General features: G+C 39.6%; 1 long non-coding RNA gene across 1 annotated transcript; it reads right to left on the reverse strand.

Moving 5' to 3' along the window:
• Positions 1–1,061: 1,061 nt before the first annotated feature.
• LOC130929787 (uncharacterized) lies at positions 1,062–3,980 on the reverse strand. The gene is made up of 3 exons (XR_009066957.1): positions 3,335–3,980; positions 2,363–2,473; positions 1,062–2,294 (listed from the first exon to the last, which is right to left on the reverse strand). It is a non-coding gene; the product is annotated as an uncharacterized LOC130929787 (long non-coding RNA).
• Between the last annotated feature and the right edge of the window lie 4,769 nt (positions 3,981–8,749).

The raw sequence follows: 8,749 nt of genomic DNA on the forward strand, positions 1-8,749 counted from the left end.
CCTTTAGCCCTGGATGTTATTTTGCAGCCTAGATGGGGTCCTTTCTCTTAATCCATATCCACCTGCTGCTTTGTCCGGCTGCATCTGACAACGATTTGACAGCCCGCCGGAAAACCTGACCTCTCACTCCCATTCCTTTCAGAAGCTTGGTTGTGGACGTGGCACCGAAGCCTCTGCACCCAACTTCAACTGGAAGCACCTGGGCATGCCAGCCGCGTTGCTCTGCCTCGGCTGCAATGTCTGCGTACCTCAGTCGTTTGCGCTCATATGCTTCACTAACTGCTGCTTCCCATGGCACAGTTAATTCAATAATGTATTAATTTAGTTTGTAGTCATTTAGTAATGTAGAATATTTAGTTGAACTGTTTATTGTACGTATGGAGCTATAATTGTCATATTGCTGATGATGGATGGCTCATCATGCACAACACAAGTCATTTTTGCACAAAAAAGCTCTTCAATAAAGAAACGTATGTGAAAAAGAAAACAAAAGACACTACCGTAATTTCCCGAATATAACGCGCACTTTTTTCCCCCCAAATGAACTTGTAAAATCATGGTGCACATTATAAACGGGTACATGGATGGAGACAGAAATATATATACATATATATATAGACCGATTTTTTTTCATTGACACGGCCACGTTGTGTTGAAGAAACGTGTGCGGCGACCCGTTGCCGACCATTACGGTACGTGACGTCATCATTTTGTTTCGGTAATACTTCCCTCTAATCGGCCGAATGATTTCGTCTGTGTTAAATTCTGCTTTTTTCACTCTTCATAAAGCACAGAATTTAGCTTCTTGAACTCATTTGAGTCAACGTTTATTGCAGCTCCGCAACTCGGACAATAACAAACGTAAGCACACAAACTTCCTGTGTCCGTCAACTATATCTGTCCCTCGGGAAACTCAAACCCAAATAACAATAGTTCCTATTGTTACTGTCGTGTTGACAGCGATGAGCTCTCACAGATTTCCGACTTACGTTCTCACTTTCATTTTACCGTATCAATCCATGGAAGAAACATTGATTCATCATGATGAAACGAGCAAGTTATACAGCAGCCTTTTAAAGAAAAGTCACATCTGTTTTGTTTTCTCCTAGATTCTGGTAAGTTGGAGAAGTAGTCAAATCATATTATTACGGTAAATATCGTCAACTACCAATATGCTATGCTTGTGCTGTGTTTTACCAGTCAGTAAAATGACATTTCTGTATCTGTACACAAGCTCTGTTTTCTTGTATTCTTCCATTTATTGGTGCTAAAAGTAGGGTGCGCATTATAAACGGGTACAATAATTTTCCCTAGATTGTACAAGTAAATTTGGGGTGCGCATTATACACGGGTGCGCCTTATATTCGGGAAATTACGGTATATAGAGTACAAGAGACGGTGTAATAAAAAACAAAAACTTTTTTAATGTGGTGACATATGACACTTCGCCTTTTTCCTGGGGCTAGATGTTGGAGATGTTGCCGAAGCAATTTTTCCTTCTGCGCCTTCTTAGCACCCACATGAGAGTGAGCCAATTCCTTTGCAAGACCCACCGAGAAGTCCACCCGTCTCTCTTGCCTTACGGTGCATGCCTGATATAACACATATGCATTTATTGCTGCCATGTCAATCATATTGTAAAACACGGCGACTCGCCGTGTTCCTCCGTGTTTGACAAAGCCAAGGGAGCCCTGGATTTGCAAATATTTTAGATGCTAATTGCAGTTATCCCTTCACACCTAGGCAGCGACTCCACAGGAGTGTGTAAGGGGGGGGTGTCTGCTTGATTGCTTGTTTGAGTGGTCTATTGTTTGACAAAGCCAAGTAGTCAGTCTGGTATCGGGGTCATATGACGCCTTTCTGGTCTTTCTTTATAGCCAAAAAAACCCTGGGACTTCCAGTGTTAAACTCACCGTCAAATCTCAAAAAACATTCATGTAAGCATATTTTTATTACATTATTATGCTTTTTAAACTGTGTTTGAGAAGCTCAAGTTGAGGTTACGATTCATGTCCGGTGGATGTTTTTTTCTTTTGATAGCTTGTGAAATTGTTAAGATGTCCTGAACATGCATCATTCTGTCAATCCACTTACGGTGTATCAACAATGTTATAATGAGTTATTTACGTAAATGATGTGACATCATGCGGGGGCAAGTAGTGGAGGGCCATTACATTCCTTGGCCACAGATGAAGAATCCTGTCAAAATGGCCACCAGCCCAAAGACTACGTCTCCCAGCATGCCGAACAACTCCTCCACATGTGGCTGCTTAAGCCACTTAATTGCAGCTGGCCTGGAGGAGTATATAAGAGATGACCAGCTGGAGCGTTGGGAGCTGCGGAGGGAGAATGACAAGAATACCTGGTAGTAGTGATGGTGAGATGAAGCCTCATGAGGCATTGCTCCACTTGAGCCAATTGGTTCGAGAATAGGTTCGTTTCTTGGAGCTTCATGTGTCCACGGAACCAGCTACTGCCAAAGTATATAAGCACAGTCATTTGTCTCCCAACCACATAAGTGATTCAGTTCATTTTTGTGTGTGTGTCTGTTAAGAAGATATTATTTAGCAAAATATTGCCTGACCAAATCCTCGATGTACATGGATTATCACATAAGTATATATAATTTTTCTTCAGCTTTCTTTTCTTTGTTTTCCAGTCAAAGAAGTTAAATTTGGCATACATCTTCAGCAATGGGATCAAACTCATAACCTGAGTGACCATAATGTATGGGGGGCAGTACCCCCTGAATCAAAAAGAAAAAAAAGCCTATAGACCCTATCCACGTGACGTCACAACTCCGCTCTCCTGAATGGTACCGCCCAATTGTCCGTCAAAACATAGTGTTAACCTGTTACGGCTACGTACATTCCTCCTATTTACGGCGTGTTTTTCTGCTCCTTAACATTAATAATCAAAATGGTGAAGGCGTGTGTGGCTGTTGGTTGCACTAACAGAGAAGATGGAAGGAGAGACTTGAAGTTTTACCGTATTCCGAGGGATCCAAAGAGGAGAGCGAAATGGACGGCTGCAATTCGACGTGAAAACTGGGCACCAAAAAATCACCACAGACTATGTAGTAGTCATTTTATATCCGGTAAGATGCATTTAAGATATACTTAGAGGGTTTTGGGCTGACAAATAACCACAATTAAGATCATTGCTAGGCTAATCGCCGACAACATACACGTATGTATGTAGTGAGAGTGCTATCGCTAAACCATATAAACATTAAAAGCCTTAACTCCATTGACAAACGACATGAAATACATTAGACTTGACAGTGGATGTTAGCAATAACAAAAGATTTTGAATTGAAAATTTCGTAACTCACCTTTCCAAGTACAAGATAGATTCCTGCCGAATTTTCGTGGACGAGGACCTGTTTCACCCAACCAGCAACGAAGTATTTATAAGCCTCCAAGCTCTTGAAGTTTTTCAAATTTTCGTGAGAATAGGCTGATTTTGTGTGGACAAGATAATTGTAAATATCAGCGTAGCAGATGTCAGGCAGACAGGGCGAAGACAGTGGGTCGAAAAACATCGATTTGGGCATCAAATATGGATCTGGCGACTGTATAGAACGAAGCTTTTCCACATAACGCCTTTTATGCAACACATCCAGTGAGTTTACGGCATCAGAAAGCACCGGGTCTTCCATGAAATGCATTATAAATTGCTCGATCAATTGAAACCAATGCTAATACAGAGACAAAATGACGGACAAGTGGGCGGAACCATACAGCGAGCACGTGGTTTTGTGACGTCGGTGGGTAGGGTCTATACATGAAACAAAAATGCACACACACACATAGGCGGATCTACTATTCAGGCGAAGTAGCCTTAGGCCCCCAACCAGCTGCCCTTGGCCCAACGAGCAACAGCTTGGGCCACCGGAGCCAGCAGCAGCCCCAACTTTTCATCATGTATAATTATGTCAGCATACCAAACAAACATAACAAAACAAAAAAGAAAGCCATTTGAATGATGCCTTTATAATACCCCCCCCCCCACACACACACACACACACACACACGCACTACAATGGACTGTTCCACGACGACAGACAGAGTAGCAGTCGCTTAGCTTCATTTAGCATCGCTTAGCTGTTCGTTAGCTTCACTTAGCTCTCCAGCGGTTTTCATGCCACTAAGCTCGCTATTTTTACAGCTCACTTGCTACTTTGCATGTTGGTTATCGTTTATTTCTAACACATGCGCGAATGTGCTCTCCATGAGAGCCAAAGTGCAGAGAGGGAGAAGTTGAGTACAGGCCTCTAATGCCTCTTTTAACTTTCTTCTTCTTCTTCACACCGAACATAAATTACACGACAGCACACCCTGTGGCGAAACAATGTAGTACAGTTCCAATCAGTCATACAATAACACTCAACAGCTGGTTAACAGCAAAAGCACGTCATGTTCGTCATATAAATAATGATTTCTGGAGTTAATCCCACATACTTCAGAATTAATATTATAATATGTTGCGTAAATACTACATAATACAGATTCAACACTAAAAATAGCTTTCAAATGACGCTCTTCATGACAAATATGATTGCCAATGAATGATTATTATAATTATTATACTACTATTATATGTAGTAGTATACTATGATAATGGTTTTGCAATGCTTTTTGTCTGAAAATGACGTGTGTATGTAGCATGGATGCGCGCCGCGCAACGCAGTCTGCCCCCGTTGCCCCGGACAGGACTCGAACTCACCGCGCACTACGCATCCAGCACGGCAGGGGATGCTCTGACCAACAAGCCAACGGACCGTGCACCCGTACACGAAATCATGGCAAGAACAGTACACGTGTCTGTATAAAATGAAAAAGGGTACTAATTATGTTTGAGTAATTTGGACATTGATGTAGCTACAGGATGGTGGGGATTTTCATTTTGTTTAATATTATAATATATAATATTTATCAAAAACAAAAAATTTTTCCCACAGCGAGGAAATCCTATTTCTTCATCTTTCAACTAATGTACCCTTCTCTCAACTCAAACTTTTCACTCTCCAAACCACCTCCAAACTATCCAAACTCTCACCCGATCGCAACTCTCCTTCAAACACGCACATTTTGAATGCAGCCAGAGGTGTTGATAGACTGTAGCGAGCTGTCAAACCGCGCAGCAAATCTAAAGCCCTGCCTGAAGCAATCACGTTGTACGGCTGGGCAGCAAGGCTTCGGACGTCATCATTTCCGGAACCTCCCCTAAATGAAGCGAGCCTCGGTACGCGCTTCGCGGAAAAGTCCCTTCATTACTTGACACACGCTTCGAAGGCATTTCTTGTGGCGCATTTCGGCCTTTTTCTTTTGGGGATACCCGCTGTTTTTTCTAAATAAAGAAGCTGTTTGGTTCGAAACCTTGGCGTCCCGAGCTCCTTCCAGGCCAGGCCTACCTTGTATGCTGTCTCAGCTGTCACAATGAATAAATATGTTAATGGTGAGAAATATTTTTCAGAATTTTGTTAAGGTAATTGAAAATATTGCGCCATCTAGTTGTCACAATTATCTTTATTGACCTGAGGAGTCCGGGAGTTTTTACTTCATTTTATAGTTACGTATAACTAAATATTCACAAATTAAAACTCCACTTACGCACACTACACTAAAATGATCTCTCTTACTAATAGTAGATCTTTGATAGCACATTTTTGCATCAGGAGAAAAAAACTTTCATTTCCCTTGTAAAGTAAATATCAAAGCAAGTACTTTTGTACACTTGTATAGTGCTTTTCCACCTTTCAAGGAGCTTCACTCTACATCGCCATCTACCTACTGGTGACGCAGCATCAAGAGCAATGTGGGGTTCAGTATCTTGATCAAGGATACTTAGGCAGGTTCACCAGGGTAGAGAATTATATATATATATATATATATATATATATATATATATATATATATATATATATATATATATATATATATATATATATATATATATATATATATATATATATATATATATATATATATATATATCATCAGTTGCCACCCACCAAATTGGGCACGAAAACTGCATTTGTTCATAGAAAGGCGGCACTGGACTATAAAATGCAGCTGTCCTCACTGTATTATGGGATATTTACACCAAAACATATTAACTGGGAACACTTTATTTGGCAGCGGCATCATACGACTGTCATAAGACCAACTGAACCACCATGAAGCTTTGAACCAATTGGCTGCAAAGCTTCATCGCTTCAAGATGCTTCATTTGGCCATCACTGCTCCCTCGGGGGAGACAGTGAACCTCTGCTGCCACCTGCTGTCAACATTGTTGTTGTCCAACATGCCTCCGAGCATGCATTGCAGCGCTACAGATGTAAATAACAATCCAATTTCGTGTTCTTTGCTAATTATATCTGCAGTTATTGTTCCAGTGGTTTCATTAATTGCTAGTTATAGTATTGGGTAATACTTTATTTGACAGTGGCACCAAAAGACTGTCATTAGACAGTCATAATTATGACATGACACTGTCAAGAGCCTGAATGAATGCTTAAAACAGATGTCATTTCGTGTTATCTGGCAAATTATCTCACTTTTGAATGAATGTAAAAGTGGACTATAAGCCACAGGATTCAAAATGAAGGGAAAAAATTGCAGTTTACAGTCTATAGAAATTTCGGTGTATATTTTGCAGGGAGATTATGATGTCTTTAAATACTTCATGTAGGTTCAATCAATGCCATGTGATTAAAGTGGTATGGTAGTTAGGTATTAGCTTTAAGGCCGTTACCAAAGAACCCAATTGGAGGATATTATAATGCTTGCACCTTTTAGATTTGAACCAGGTCCTGCTAGGTCAGGGGTCTGCAACCCAAAATGTTGAAAGAGCCATATTGGACTAAAAAAAAACAAGGAATATGTCGGGAGCCGCAAAAAGTCTTAAATAAACCTAATAATGAAGGCAACACATGTTCTATGTATCTGTATTAGCTATATTAGCCTGCTATCAAAATGACTATCGGCTAAAAATACATAATGAGCCTTCATGAGTTAATGTTTCTTTTCACTGCAGTGCATCCAACACACTACGTGACTACTCTGTTGTATTATGCCACCTCAAGTTTAAATTTTCAGCACAACAGTAATGAATTGTTTAATTGCTTTTACGAAATTGTAGAAATGCAATAAAGAAATCCAATTTTTGATGTCATTTTTATTTTGAGGTTTTGGAAAACAAAAAAATGGAATGTTCATAACATGCCCCTTATCTAGGCATGTCTTTGAGTTTATTATCTCGGTTTTGTTTTTGAAGGCTGCAAATAGGCGTTCTGATATGTTGATGAATGTCTCCTTCATGTACTCACCATCTATGAACGGCTTTCCACGCTTTATTATCTCCCGAGTTGCAATAAAACATGCAGCATTAGTGGAGTTTGGCGATGCAATCCAATTCTTAAATCTATTTTTGCGCTCCTCTAAGTTCTTCAGAAGTAATGAAATCATACTTTTTCTCTCACTCCCAACTGGGTACTCGGCTGCTGGTTTGTTTACAATAGCCACGTCTTGAATAAATGGATTTTTATTTTTTCATATTCCATTTAGCACAAGACTGTAATTTGTCATGACCATGCCATTTATTTAGCTATTGGGGGAAAATACTTGGATAAAAAAGAATATCCTGTAAAAATATTAGAGTAGAGAGACTGAAACAATGACATTGTGCGGCTCTCTTCGTCACGTTTTCCCCGTTCTGAATAATTCCCCCTCAATGGGCTGCATACTAAATTAGATGAAATCTTGACTCTGCTGACGTCATCCACGTGTTGGGGACACTAGAGCCCTATGATAGTAGGCGTGGCTAACCGGCAGATTAAAAGACTAATTTCTCGTCATCTGCGCTCAGCTAAATTGTTGTATATCGTCGAATCGTCTCAAAATATGATTCTAATTCAAATAATAATCCTATTTCAGACTTTTTTTCTCCTGTCGTACGCACTTTAAGCAATAATTTAAAAAAAAAAAAAAAAGCTTTGAAATGTCGAAAACATCTTAATTCAAGAATAGATATCATTCAAAACATCATTTGAAAACAAATTTTTCTTGTTTTAAGCGCAAAATGACCAAACGTTAGATGTATGGGTTTAATGAGAACAAATAGTAATATTTACCAAAAGTGGAATAATCTGGCGCATTAATCTGTTAACTAGTCTTTAACACTCAAAACAAGATGGAGAAAATAATTTGACTAGATTTAAGAAAAATATTCTGATTAATACGTTCTAAATTTGCATTGTAGAGTATATACACTGCTGGTCAAAAGTATTGGCACCCCAGCAATTCTGTCAGATAATAGTATTGAGTTAATCTTGTCTACACTTATAGATTAGTCAATTTTTTTTCTTTACAATAGACAATAGTTATAGGTGGTTGAATTACCTGACGTGTTTTGGCGAACACTTCCGACTCTGATGAAGGCGGAAGTGTTCGCCGAAACATGTCAGGTAATTCAACCACCTATAACTATTGTCTGGGATAAAAGAAAAAATCGACTAATCTGTCAGATAATGCTAGTTCTCTCAGAAAATGATTGCAATTACAAATGTTTTGGTAGAAACCGGACCCTGGTCCTCTTAGTTCATACTACAGGTCTTAATGCACAAAAAACGATTTTTTCAAGTTTTTCCGACTCGAGTGAGGCATTAATTTGACAGTCTGAACGTGACAGGTTGCATAGAACTGGACCATTTCAAATCCGATCTGGGTCACTATCGTATGTGGTT

Source organism: Corythoichthys intestinalis, chromosome 14, assembly GCF_030265065.1.
Source record: "Corythoichthys intestinalis isolate RoL2023-P3 chromosome 14, ASM3026506v1, whole genome shotgun sequence".
Taxonomy (NCBI): domain Eukaryota; kingdom Metazoa; phylum Chordata; class Actinopteri; order Syngnathiformes; family Syngnathidae; genus Corythoichthys; species Corythoichthys intestinalis.